This window comes from Chlorocebus sabaeus, chromosome 1 (assembly GCF_047675955.1).
Source record: "Chlorocebus sabaeus isolate Y175 chromosome 1, mChlSab1.0.hap1, whole genome shotgun sequence".
Lineage (NCBI taxonomy): Eukaryota > Metazoa > Chordata > Mammalia > Primates > Cercopithecidae > Chlorocebus > Chlorocebus sabaeus.
Genome location: NC_132904.1, coordinates 68,584,001 through 68,598,737, shown reverse-complemented (window position 1 = coordinate 68,598,737; position 14,737 = coordinate 68,584,001). Strand labels below are relative to the sequence as shown.

General features: G+C 45.6%; 1 pseudogene; it reads right to left on the bottom strand.

Annotated features, from left to right (window-relative positions):
* LOC119623300 (folate receptor alpha-like) lies at positions 1-3,979 on the bottom strand (annotated as a pseudogene).
* Between the last annotated feature and the right edge of the window lie 10,758 nt (positions 3,980-14,737).

Below are 14,737 nucleotides of genomic sequence, written 5' to 3'. Positions count from 1 at the left end.
TCAGCTGAGCCGCCAGAGCAGTGTTAGGGCCAGGCTGAGCAGGAGAGGTCAGGCTGCCCAGGGCCCAGCCCCACTCACGGCTGCAGCATAGAACCTCACCACCTCCTCACTGAGGTTGCCCTGGGCCGGGTCAAACCATATCCAGATGCAGCGGCTGCTCCCTTGGCTGTAGTTGCTGACCGTGTAGGAGTGACTCTAGATTTCACTGCACAGAGCAGTGGGTGTGAGGAAATAGAAATGGAAAGGTAGTCAGGCAGCTGCCACCTGGCACTTGTTAGACCCTGGAGGGAAGAGGAAAGACCTTTAGCCACTGGGCCCAAAAGCATCTCTGATTCTGCCAGCCCTACAAACCCAAAATGTCACAAACCTGTTCCACACCCACGCACCTTCACTTCCAAATCCCTCCTTTCCTGCCCCACCCCAGCCCTCACCTGAGTCCCAGTTCCAGCCTTTGTGCCAGTTGCTCTTGCAGGTGTAGGAGGTGCGACAGTCTTCCCACCATTGCTCACAGTCCTCTTTGCACAGGGGCACATTCAGTACCTGCTCTTTGAGCCAGCTCTGATCCACCTGGGAGATTTTGGTAGAAAAGAAGGTCTCAGGCTCAAGAATTCCAGCAACCCAGCCCTGAATAGAACTGGAGCTGGGGTTGCAGCCTGCAGAGATGCCTGGAAAATTCAGCTCCTCTGCTAGCTCTTGGGTGCCAGGAAGCCATGAGTACGTGCTGGATCCAGGGCCCCAAGTTTGGGGGGCACTCATAAAGGCAGGTGTCCTGGATGAAGTGCCATTTGCAGGCAGGTACCACCTCTCCACAGTGGTTCCAGTTGAATCCACATAGCTGGGAAATATTCTTATGGGCTTCCTCGGTGGTGCTAGTGAAGCCCAGGCATTCTTCCTCCAGATACTACACTGGATGCAGGAAGACACAGGACTAAGTCCACAGTCAGCACAGCCAGAATATTCCACACGCAGCCTCTCCCCTTTCAATCCTCAATCCCCAACCCAGTGGAAGTCATCCAGGAAGGTCCTTGCTGTTGGTAAACTCGTTGTGGGAGAGGTTTGTCAGAGACTCAGGGAGCCCAGAAGACAGCTCCTGTCTGGAGGTGCAGTCATTACAAAATTCATTAATTCAACTTTTATGGAGATCCTACATACTCTCACCCAGGTACTTTTCTAGAAACTGGGGTTACAAAAATGAGCACCTCAACGGATCACTGCTTTTGAAAACAATCAGGGGAGAAAGATGGGGACTTGCAGTGTTATAGCGTGATCAGATTAGGCCTCATTGATGTCAACGAAAAGAGTCAAGCTCTGTAAAATGTTTGAAGAGATTTATTCTGAGCCAAATATGAGTAACCATGGCCCATGACACAGCCCTCAGGAGGTCTTGAGAACATGTGCCCAAGGTGGTCTGGGGTGCAGCTTGGTTTCATACATTTTAGGGAGGCATGAGACATCAATCAAATGCATTTAAGAAATACATCGGCTGGGTGCAGTGGCTCACGCCTAGCACTTTGGGAGGCCAAGGCAGGCTGATATTGAGGTCAGGAGTTCGAGACCAGCCTGGCCAACATAGTGAAACCCTGTCTCTACTAAAAATACAAAAAATTAGCTGGGCGTGGTGGCAGGCGCCTGTAATCCTAGCTACTCGGGAGGCTGAGGTAGGCGAATCACTTGAACCCAGGAGGCAGAGGTTGCCGCAAGCCGAGATCATACCACCACACTCCAGCACGGGCAGCAGAGGGAGACTCCATCTAAAAATAAAAAAAATAGGCCGGGCGCAGTGGCTCAAGCCTGTAATCCCAGCACTTTGGGAGGCCGAGACGGGCAGATCACGAGGTCAGGAGATCGAGACCATCCTAGCTAACACGGTGAAACCCCGTCTCTACTAAAAATAAATAAATAAATAAAAATAAAAATAAATAAATAAATAAATCATTGGTTTGGTCCAGGAAGGCGGGACAATTCAAAGTGGGGTGGCAGGGTTTTCAGGCTCTAGGTAAATTTAAACATTTTATGGTTGACAATTGGTTGAGTTTGTCTAAAGACCTGGCATTGATAGAAAAGAAACGTTCAGGTTGAGAAAAAAAGATTGTGGAGACCAAGGTTCTTTTGAAGTCTTACAGTAGTTGCCGTTAGAGACAATGGATGACAAGTGTTTCCTATTCACATCTGTAAAAGGTGCTACACTTTTAATTAATCTCTTTACAATTGGAAGGGCCTGGAAGAAAAAGATGTAGTTATGTTAACAGAGATTCTTTACACATGAAAATTTTCCCCCACAAAGGACAGTTGCAGGGCCATTTCAAGACATGGCAAAGAAACATGTTTTGAGGTAAAAATATTAAAATATTTTGCTTTTCTTCCTTGTCTCATCATGTTATTCCAGAGTCAGGTTGGAAAGTAAGTCATGATATATAGGGTTAAATAAAACCCATCTGATGAGAATTTATGATTTGTAGGGCATGACTCCCCAGACCCTATAGATAGGAATTTTGGCAAGTTAAAAAAATCATTGGGTTTAGTCCTCACTGAGGTGATAATGATTTGGAGGTGAGAAAGTAAGTTAAATTGTAACCCCAGAAGAGTTCCAAATTACATAAATACTCAATACATACTTACTGAACAAATGAAAGCCCACAGCCTAGAATTTGGTATAAAGTTTGAGAAAAGAAAAATAGCTCAGAGCAGTCTCATGATGTGAGACATGCCCAATTTATCAGGCCCAGAAAGGCATGAGTATGGAACTTCAGTCACATCCTCCCCACCCATGCCCAGAGACAATTGTTTCAAGGTGTTTTGTCCCTGACTACCTGCCTCACCCACTATCTGTTCCTGGAATTTGTGATATAAAAACAATGTATAGCCAATCAATTGCTTATGTTATCTTATTTTAAATTATTGATAAACAACTTAGGAACTATTCCATTTCCTTAAAAACTCACTTGTAACTGCTGTGAATCAAAGTGTATATTCAGGACAATTTGAATCTATGCTCCTGTGTGGCTATCCTCAAGCTTTGGACCTCATTGCTTAAGGGTGACAAGCTAAATATTAAAATGTGCACTTAAAAAAAATATAAAAGCCCAGGCACAGTGGTTCACACCTATAATCCCAGTACTTTGGAGGCCAAGGCAGGAGGATCACTTGAGTGCAGGAGTTTGAGGTCAACTGGGACAACATAGTGAGACCTCATGTCTAAAAAGAGATAAAAATAAAAAAAATAAAAAATAAAAGAATAAGTTAAAGTCAGAGCTGCTTGAGGTATATGGGTTATTTACCTCTTGTTAGTCTGCACTTGGCAGCTGCAGGCTCACTGATTCAAAACAAGTGCAAGCAGGGCGGTGACTGCTATCTGCTAATGGAGTCAAAATGAATACTTATATATTGAAATACATATTACAAATTACTTTTCCTCTGTTTCTTCTTTAGTTATATATGAATATTGATTTTTAAAATAACTGTTTAGCTAAGTTCAGGATATTAAAGGGGTTGTAGCCAAATAATTGTTTTAGGGAGACCTCATGTCCAATGGGGTTGAGAGACACAGACCAAAGGTTTGCTAGATGCATGACCCAAGATGCTTCAGGCGAGGTGTGGTGGCTCACATTTGTAATCCCAGCACTTTGGGAGGCCAAAGTGGGAGGATCCCTTGAGCCCAGGAGTTGGAGACCAACCTGGGCAACAAAGCAAGACCTCTCTCAAAGAAAAAAAAAATGCTTCACACCCAGCCTCATAACTGAGAGCCTCTCCCTTCTTGAGCTGTTTAGGGCTGGCAGAAAAGAAGCCACTATGCACAGTATGCAGTTTCTTCTTTTAGATCTATGGAGGAGTCATTCCCCGTCTAAATCCCTAAATCAAGCAACCCCAGGATGGGTCTCTCCAACTTATTTCCCAGGCTCTCCTCTGGGCCTGCTTCCTTATTTGTGTAATGCGGAAACTCAACAACCAAGAGGGTGAGCTGTTGACATTGTACCGACATTTGACGCGTAGTATCTGTGAAATAAGTAGCCACACATATTAATGCAAACTGAAGGGCTCCTCTGGTGGGTCTGTCAGAGGTGTTTCAACCAAAGCAACTCCATCTTGAATAGGGGCTGGGTAAAATGAGGCTGAGACCTACTGGGCTGCATTCCCAGGAGGTGTGGCATTCCAAGTGACAGGATGAGCTAGGAGGTGAGCACAAGGTAACAGGTCACAAAGACCTTGCTCATAAAACAGCATGTGGTAAAGAAGCCAGCCCAAACCCACCAAAACCAAGATCGCGACCAAAGTGACCTCTCGTTGTCCTCATCACTCATTATATGCTAATTATAATGTATTAGCATGCTAAAAGACACTCCACCAGTGCCGAGATTACAGAAGCCACAGCAACATCAGGAAGTTACCTAAATGGTCTAAAAAGGAGAAGAACCCTCAGTTACGGGAATTGGCCACTGCTTCCTTTGAAAGCTCTTTAATCATCCACCCCTTGTTTAGCATATAATCAAGAAGTAACAACAAGCATCCTTAGTGGAGCAGCTCAAGTCACTGCCCTGCCTATGGAGTAGCCATTCTGTATTCCTTTACCTTCTTAATAAGCTTGCTTTTCACTTTACTCTGTGGACTCACCCCGAATTCTTTCTTGTGTGAGATCCAAGAACCTTCTCTTGGGGTCTGGATCTGGATTGCTTTCTGGTAACATCTTCCTGTCGAACCCTAAGGAGACACCCAACCCAAAGGAAATAGACTACAGCACCAATGGTCTATCTTTGGGTAAGTGGCGGGGTACCCAGGTAAAGGATGGTATTGGGTTAGAGGCTCAGCTTAGGGGAGTTAAAGTCTCTCCTAAGACAGAGTGGGTTAAAGGCCCCTCTTAATAGAAGGCAAAGACACTTGACTGAACTTGGGTTTGAGGTCCAACTCAGGAGTATTAGAGTCCCTTCTAAGATTTAGGGGGTTAAAGGCCCCTCTCAGACTAAAGTTCCTCTTGGCTAAGAATGGATTTAGCACCATGGGATATTAATTACTATTCTCTTTGGATTAATCTACCTTTCACTCTTTGCTGATGACTGTGGGTGACAGAATTGTGCATGTACAGGATCTTGGGACACAAGAGCTTTTTGCTCCCCCAAACGGGGACACTTAAGAGCTGAGGCAACTCCTGGAAAAGATCCCTTCTTAACCAACGAGGGGCTGCCTGAACTTTTGATTCAGTGTCACTGGGATAGGTGGGTCTTTCTCTGGCCTTCCTGAGCTCTTCACTTTCCCCACCCTACCACAGGAAAGTTTTAGTTAATGAGAAAAAAGACTTCTGAAGCTAGCCTTAAGCTGTAGCGAATCTGGGTGTGCTTTGTGTGTCTTTCTATATTGTTCTGCCATAAAGAGGGGTACCTTAGGATACAATGCAGGCCTACTGTTACCGGGGGTCCTTGCTCCTAGAGCTCCCAAGATGGCGGCAAGCCTCTTGTTCTCTCACCTGGGGTTCTTGGCCTCACTGATTCCAAGGAATGGAATCTTGGGCCATGCAGTGAGTGTTATAACTCTATTATTGGCCGTGGGTCACAGAAGAGAACTGTGGAACCCAGCAACTAGTGTTCAGCTCAATCAGGACGAACCCAGGCACTTAACTATGTAGGAACAATGGCAAGCCTTTAGCCCAATCCAGAGTGGCAATGGGTGCCTCACTGGATCAGGAGCACAGTACACACCCTGCCAGATCTGGAGGGGTGGAAGTCAGCAGTGAGTCTGTGACGGCGGCAAACAGCAGTGATGGACGGCAAGTGAAAGCTCAGCTCAAGCGGTAACAAACATGTACCAGAAGAGTGTGCAGTTGCAAGATTTAATAGAGTGAAAACAGAGCTCCCATACAAAGGAAGGGGACCCAAAGAGGGTAGCCGTTGCCAGCTCAAATACCTGGTTTTATATCCTGATTATTGTCCCTCCCACTGTGCTCTCTCCTGTTTTTGCCTAATTAACATTTTAGTGAGCTCTCTTTACTACCTGATTGGTTGGGTGTAAGCTAAATTGCAAGCCCCATGTTTAAAGGTGAATGCGGTCACCTTCCCAGCTAGGCTTAGGGATTCTTAGTAGGCCTAGGAAATCCAGCTAGTCCTGTCTCTTACTACAACACCTGTAAGCCCGCTGTTCAAAATGGCCGAGTAAACTGATCAGTTATAAACTTTGCTGAAGGTCCCTGAAAAGCTTGATGAAATTTGTCTTTCGTCTTGTTTTGTGTCCTTGGGAGCTTCACCTTGTAACCATGTGGTGATACTTTCTCTTGGTTTCTACCATCCAGCAGACAGGAGTTTGGAGTCCACGCCATTGTTAGTCCTAAAAATTATCTTGATTAGATAAAAGCCTTTGCAAGCTCAAAGTTGGCGACTCTATCTCCTTCTGGGAAGAGCAATGGAGACTGCCCAGAGCTGTAGCTCAGTAGCAAAGACTTTGTCTTTTCACAATGGCAGCCCAGACTCAGGGTTCAATTCCCAACTTAGGGAATGAGTCCTTTCTAGTTTGATATCTGTCAAACATTTGTTGATTTTCTTTCCCTCCACAAACTGTCTTGAATTTTTTTTCTCTGAGTACCTGGGAGTTTGTCTTTGGTAAAGTTCAGAAGCCAGAAATATTGGTAGTTTGGCATGGCTGAAGTCGGGTAATAAGAGATATTAAAGGATTTTTATTTTTAAGAGCACTATGATTAAAAGAGTCAGCTTAATTAAAATAGGATATTCAAACTCTAACAGCGTGGGACTCCACAGGAAAAACAGGAGGTGCCAGAGACATCATTTTGGGAAAAAAAAAACACCCTGTTTTCCTCTTGGAACCCCAGGAATTGAAAGTTGACGAATTCCTCTCACAATGTAATGCTCTGTTCTGTTTTGCATTGCAGTATCCGATGTTTTTGACTTTTGGTGGTATCAGAAACTACATCATATTATAAGAGAGCTTTGGTGTGTAATAACTAGGTAGGAAATATACTTTAAGGAATGGCCAATGGAAATTATGGGTGAATACTTAGCTCTTTGCACATTTAGATTAGAGAAGCATGCTCTTGGCCACTTCAAAGGTATGGAAATACCCTCTTATCACCCACTGAGAGATAAGACTTCCAGGAAAGATGGGCTGATTTCCCCTTTTTGGAGGGGCGGGGGGAGTTGATCCAGGATCTGGTATAAAATGGGACCCTTATTTTGGGGGATCTGTCTTGCCTTCCAGTTTGCCTGCTTGTTAGGCTGTAGAAACTGCATGCTTTCCTGACCTTGTTACCCCAAGGGCTCCACCCTAAAGTCAGTAATGCAGTTAAGAAACTTGCAAAAGATGGCCTGTTGCGGTGGCTCGCGCCTGTAATCCCAGCACTTTGGGAGGCCAAGGCAGGCGGATCACGAGGTCAGGAGATCGAGACCATCCTGGCTAACAGGGTGAAACCCCGTCTCCACTAAAAATACAAAAAATTAGCCAGACGTGGTGGCAGGAGCCTGTAGTCCCAGCTACCCGGCAGGCTGAGGCAAGAGAATGGCGTGAACCCGGGAGGCGGAGCTTGCAGTGAGCCAAGATCACGCCATCTCACTCCAGCCAGGGCGACAGAGCAATACTCTGTCTCAGAAAAAAAAAAAAAGAGAAAATGGCAAATTAAAAAAATAGAGACAAGGTCTCACTATGTTGCCCAGGCTGGTCTTGAACTCCTAGGCTCAAGCAATCCTCTTGCCTTGGCCCCCCAAAGTGCTAGAATTGCAGGCATTGAGCCACCCTACCCAGCTGAGACTTAACATTAAAATGCAGACTTACGTTGTACACATCAAAAGGTGAAATACAGGACACAAAAGCACTTTGTGTGCAGCCTCTGTAAATCGGCCAGAACCAGCCCATGGTTAACAGGAACTGACCAGGAAGGATAACTTTGTGAGCTGGTCAGCTGTCATGTCAAATCATGAAAAGAGAGTGAAGTCTGGCCATGGCATCAGGCAGTTGAAGCTGAAGTCAGCAGAGGAGTCTTCCATACTCTGTTTTCCAGGACAGGATTCCGCTTAACTCTTAGGAAAAAAGCCTGGTAACAGTAAGGAAGAGGGCATACTGAGGTGTGACCAGCCTCCTGTCTTATCATAGCCAGGAAACTTAGATTTTAAAGTTTTTCTGGGTTCTCCTTGGCCAGGAGGGGTTTGTTCAGTCAGTTTAGGGGTCTTTGGATTTTCTTTTTATTCCACATTTCTTCCTTTTAGCCAAGATCTGCCATAGTCAGCATCAATGGCCAAATTGTTTGTACCATGTCGTTGCCAGGATGGTGAGGCTACCTGCTCCAGGTCCATCCAGTCCCTTCGTGGGACCCTTGTGGCCAAGAGACTTATAGCCAATTGAACATCTTGGCCAGACAGAAATAGAGGTGGGCAGGTACTCATCAACCCCTAAGGTCTATCAAGCAACATAAGGGCCAAAAGGTAGGGCTATTAATTTAACTTGTCTGTAAGTTATATGCATTAAGCCAGCATAATTCTGGTTTAGCAGCAGACTTACAGCAGTTGGTTATACATATTATAAAGTTATTTATTTATTTATATTTATTTTTTAGACAGAGTATCCCTCTGTTGCCCAGGCTGGAGTGCAGTGGCATGATCTCGGCTCACTGCAACCTCCGCCTCCTGGCTAATTTTTGTATTTTTAGTAGAGACAGGGCTTTGCCATGTTGGCCAGGCTGGTCTTGAACTCCTGATCTCAAATGATCTACCCCCGTGGGCCTCCGAAAGTGTTGGGATTACAGGCTTGAGCCCCCACGCCTGTCCTATATTACAAGTAATTTAAATGTTATGAAGAAAAGTTTGATGGAGACTATAATTATAACAAAGACTTCAATAGCATCTTTTTTTTTTTTTTTTTTTGTGAGATGGAGTCTCACTCTGTCACCCAGGCTGGAGTGCAGTGGCATGATCTCGGTTCACTGCAATCTCAGCCTCCCAAGTAGCTGGGATTACAGGCGCCCGCCACCACACCCAGCTAATTTTTTGTATTTTTCAGTAGAGATGGGGTTTCACCATGTTGGCCAGGCTGGTCACAAACTCCTGACCTCAGGTGACCCACCCGCTTCGGCCTCCCAGAGTGTTGAGATTACAGGCGTGAGCCGCCACGCCCAGCTTTCAACAGCATCTTGAAAGGAGTTTCTGTTTGGTAGAAAGCCAACTAAACAGATCATTGATAGGATCAGTAGTTTTATTTCTTGTAATCATTTAGCTTGTTTGGAAAATCTTTCTATATGAGTTTCTGTTATTTTTGTTTTTGTTTTGCTTTGTTTTGTTTTGTTTTTGAGACAGAGTCTTGCTCTATCAGTTTGGAATGCAATTGCGTAATCTAGGCTAACTACAATTTATGCCTCCCAGGCGCAAGTGATCCTCTTGCCTCCGCCTCCCAAATAGCTGGGATTATGGGCATGTGCCACCATGCCTCGTTAATTTTTGTAGTTTTTGTAGAGACAGGGTTTCACCTTGTTGCTCAGGTGGGCCTGAGCTCAAGTGATCCTCTGGCCCCAGCCTCCCAAAGTGCTGGGATTACAGGTATGAGCCACTGTGCCCAGCCTTATATGAGTTTCTACTTCACCTGAAGTGTCAATGTAAGTGCAATAGGTGTTATGAGCCACTGCACAGACTTTTCTTTGTTTGACTGAAAGAAAGTCTGAAGCAATTAAATACTTGAGCCAGGTAATTCAACTTGTTGGGCTGTAATTCTTTGTGCAGTGTCTCCAGCTACATGTCCAATAGTGGCAGATAGGTTTGAATATGCTGGTCAGGTTTTGAATTAGACTCCTTCAGTTTTGAATTAGTCTCATTTAAGGAGGTTATCTGAGACGCCTGACTGTGTTTAGAGCTCTTATAATACCAGTTAAAAATGGTCTCCCATGGGAGGATTCCTTGACTCCAGGAATTTGAGACCAGCTTGGGGAACATGGTGAACCCCATCTCTATAAAAAATTTAAAAATGAAAATAAAGAAATTAGCAGGGTGTGGTGGTACATGCCTGTAGTCCCAGTTACTTGAGAGGCAGATGTGGGAGGATGGTTGAGGATGGTTGAGCCCGGGAGGTCGAGGCTGCAGTGAGCCGTGATCGTGCCACTCCACTCCACTCCCCATGACAGAGTGAGACTCTGTCTCAAAAAAAAAAAAAAAAAAAAAAGGCTTCCCATTGCTTCTGAGAGGTCCTGAACCCTACTGTGCATGCAAATAAACTAATTTAGGCATGTCAAATGTTCTGTCAAAAGTTCTCCATTTTGGCCTATAAATCTTTATATTGTTCCAAATTAGCTTTTTTCCAGGATCCAAAATATCCACAAGACTTTTTCTTATAATTCTGAAACATGTAGGTTCCTGATGGCAGCTGGTCTGGGACTGTCTCCTTAGAATCTAGGTTCCCCAGAAGAGCATAAGACATTCCTTCGTGTGCCACTAGAGGGCAAGCATCCTCACCAAACCTGATAGGCCAGATGAGTCAGGCTGAACTGCCCCCAACCTCCCCAACTAGAAACCTGGGGAAAAAGATGGCCTTTGCAGGGTCTGGATGGAGGGAATCAGGGTGAAAAAATGAAGTCCTCGAGATCTTAATTCAAAAGTGGGAGATCTTAGGTCGGGGAGAGCTTACCCACCTTCCTCCAAAAGCTGACAGGGAAACAACTGAGCTGTCAATGGCTCCGCCTGGCACCAGTGCATTCACTCACGCTGGGGGGAACCTGAGCTGCTCCATGGATCCTACTCTTGTCTTCAGTTATGTTGGCTTACAATCACAAGATCTGTACATTTGGAAGGGAGAGCTTTATTTCTTTTGTCGGGTTGCAACCTACAAGCTAGGAATTGAAGTGAGGGTAGGACAGGGGTTTTACACTAAATGAGTTGGCTAAACATACATATTTAATAAGTTTTAAGATGATTTCTGAATATTCATGAGAGTTGCACACATGTGTACCAAAAAACATGTTAAATATGTCCCATATTCTCTTCGGGGTGGAGACATTAAAATGCGGTCGAATTAGGCTCTATATGTCAAAAAGTGAAACACAGGACCCAAAGAACTTTGTGTGCTGCCTCTGTAAACCAGCCAGAATTCGTCCATGGTCGAGAGTCATTGATCAGCAAGGAATGTTTTGTAAGTTGATCAGCTGTCATGTCAAAATCGGGAAAGGGAAAGGAGTCTGGCAGTTGGTTGAAGTTGAAATCAGTGAAGGAGTCTCCTGTTCTTGGTTTTCCAGGGCTGGTTTCTATTTAGCTCTTGGGAAAGAAGCCTGGTAACGGTTCATGAGGAAGCAAGTGTACTGAGGTATGAGTGACTTATCATCATGGCCAGGAAACTTAGATTTTAAAGTTTCTCCGGGGTCTCTTTGGCCAAGAGGTGTCCATTCAGTTGTTTGGAGGGCTGAGGATTGTATTTGTATTTCCCAGAGGGTTGAGTCCTCTGAAGACCCCAGCAGGTAGAGGCCTCTGGAACCCTCAGGCCTCTTTCCTTCTTTATACCCCAGTGCTGATTGGAGAAGGGCAGGCAGGTATCTAGGAACACCTGAACATGGGAGCTCCTCTAGATGGAGCTCCTGCCCTCTCATCCTCTGCCCCTGGCCTGGGGGCTGATCATGAACTGAACTTTATGCCCCCTCCACTGCAGGAGTGAGACCTGCCCCCTGAGCCAGGCCCCCGGGGCCATGAGGGCTTCAGAATAATATCAGCAAGTGGAAGGTTGGGTTGGAGGTTAGGTTCAGTTCCTCTGGTAAGTCCTCACCATTTGTGGAGTCTCAGAGCCCTGCTCCGAAGGAGGTGGTGTTCCTATCTGGAGTCTGGGTGCTAGGACCAGCAGGGAGGGGAAGTCAGGCAGTCAGCTCGGACCAGTCCAGACAGTATCTGCCTGAGCTGGGCGCTTAATACCACAAGGTTAACCATTGGCATTCCTTCTGACCCCAACCCAAAGATTGCCCTAGGACCAGGCAGATAACAGGAAGGTGTTTGACTCACCGAGGTGGAGACTCTGGGCTTCAGGAAGCAGGAGAGGGGCCTTAGAGTGGGGAGGAGAGAACCCTGAGCTCTTCCCTGAGTGCCAGCCTATCACACATGCAATCTCACATCACTCATCTTCCCAGCTGCAGGAACTACTGATCTCAGTCTGATTCTAAGCCTGACTTCTTGCACCTAGCAGTTGCAGGAGAGAAGCTTTGTGAGCGGCCCACAGGGCACCGTCCTAGGGAATGCAGATCCAGTGTTTCTTCTTTGGCCTTAACTGCTGCCCACTCCCCTCATAACTCCTATCTCAGCCACCCTGGAATTCTGCTTGCACTTCTATTACCTCTAAGCCTTTGCACTTGCTGAGACCTGTCCATGGAATGCCATTCCCCGTGCTGTTTTGTGCTTGGCAAACATTATTCCTTTGGAAGCCTTCCCTGACCTCTTTGGGCTTCAGCAGAACAACACCACACTCTGTGCTTCCCTCTGTGAAAGCCTCATCTCCTTGTTCTAAGAGTCACTGGTTCTCAGAACTGTCTGTCCCCGCCAGACCTTGCAAGGAACTCAGTTCCCTTCCTGTCAGCTGAGACCAGCATGGGCCAGTGGACAGGATGCTCAGAAGGACTTGTTGACTGACAGAATGGATGCAGCGATTCCTTAACTTACTGAGCACATTCTCGGTGCCAGGCACTGACCCAGACCCTGGTGATGTAGCTTAAAATGACATAGACAAAACCCTGCTTTGGGGAGAGTATGTTTTGTTAGGGAAAAGGCAGACAACAAACACAGTAGACAAAAATCCGCACAAGGACACAGAATAATGTGATGAGAAATCAGCTGAGTGGCTTTGTTAGGTTGAGTGGTAAGAAGTCATTTTTGGGGGGAATTGTAGGTTGTGATCTAAGTGGCCACAAAGTGCTAGACTGCAGAGGATTAAAGAACGTTTCAGGCATGCAGAGAAAGAGTTGCTGGAGCAAAGACCCCCAACGTGAGAAGTGTGACTGAAGCTCATTTGTGGGGGTAGTGTGGGAGAGATTTGGCTTGAGGGCTCAGAGGAGGGGCACGGTCTTCTGTGCTATTTTGAAGAAGTTTGGTTTTTACAGTTGATACCACTGAAAAGTATTGAAGGGTTGGTGAAAGAGCTGTAACATAGTAAGACATGTTTAACTTTTGTTTTCCCTTTTTAAAAAAAAGTCCATCAGGTACTAGAACATGTCGGTGGAAGTGTGCTGATGAATAGAGTATCTCTAGTTCTCCAGTCTCTCCCTACAACATATTTACTAGTTACAAAGGGGAAAGTGTAGTGGAGAAATGTGGCAGACACGATCTTAACCAAAAGATCAAAGTTAACGTCACCAGGAAGAGGCAAACCCTTCACCACGTGCCTCCCGTTATGATGCACGGGACAACCATGTAGGGTATTCGTGCCCAAAATGCATAACCTCAATGAATCATGAGGAAACAGACAAACCCAAATGGAGGAGTATTCTACCAAATAACTGGCCTGTGGCTTTCAACAATGTCAAGATCATAAAAGAACCCCATTCCTTCCAATGCCCGTCAGTAGGAGACTGAATTCAGTGTGATGTATACACAGAATGGATTATTACCCAGTAATTTAACATCTCAGTAGGTCAACATGGAAGGATCTCAGAACAATGGCAGATGAAAACTGCACTGAGCTGCCCTTTCCCCACCTGTAAGACGAGTAGAAAATCAAAGTTTGATGGCATAGTGGGTTGACAGGGTTGTGGAGAAACAGGCAGTCTCTCTCTCTCTCTCTTTTTTTTTTTTTTTTTTTTGAAACAGGTTCTTGCCCTGTCACCTGGGCTGGAGTGCAGTGGCATGATCATAGCTTACTGTAACCTCAACCTGCTGGGGCTCAAGCGATTCTCTCACCTCAGCCTCCCTAGTAGTTGGGACTACAGGTGCACACCACCATGCCCAGCTGATTTTTTTAGTTTTTTGTGGAGATGGGGTTTCGCCATGTTGCCCAGGCTGATCTTGAACTCCTGGGTTCAAGAGATTCTCCTGCCTCAGCATCTCAAAGTGCTGAGATCACAGGCATGAGCCATCACACCCAGTGGAGAAAGAGGCACTCTCATACTTTGCTGGTGGGGGAGCCACATTGATACAACCTCCATAAAGTTGTAACTCTCAAAATTATATGTACTCTTGACCCAATAATCTTTTCTGGAATTTAAATGTAACATTCCACTAAGTAAAAGATTGTTAATTGCAACATTAGTTGTCATGGTTTTTTAAAAAAGCAGGTCAGGCACAGTGACTCATGCCTATAATCCCAGCACTCTGGAAGGCCAAGGAGGGAGTATTGTCTGGGCCCAGGAGTTCAAGACCAGCCTAGGCAACACAGCAAGATTCCTGTCTCAAATAAGTAAAGAAATAAATAGATAGAAACAAGGTAAATGTTCATCACTGAGATCCTCCTCCCCACCAATATCTCCATCCAGCCCGTATCTAGTGAGAGAAGGGAAAAGAAACTCTCTTCCCAACTTGAATCCCAATAACTCATCAGCTAACTCTGACCTTCTTCCCTCTATCTGTGTCTTTCTCCATGTGTAGTGCTGGTGGGATGAGCTTGGCATAAAGGGGAAGCCAGTGCAGGGATAAGAGACCCAAACTAAGGGATCAGATACCTGGATTCTAGCTCAACCTCCACACCCTGCTTCCCAGTGAACATCAGGCTAGTTCCAGCCCGATTTGGGGCCTGTCAATGGAAAAGATGAAGCAATGTGTCCCTCCAACCCACTCGTCCCCAGATTAAAGACACAAGACACATG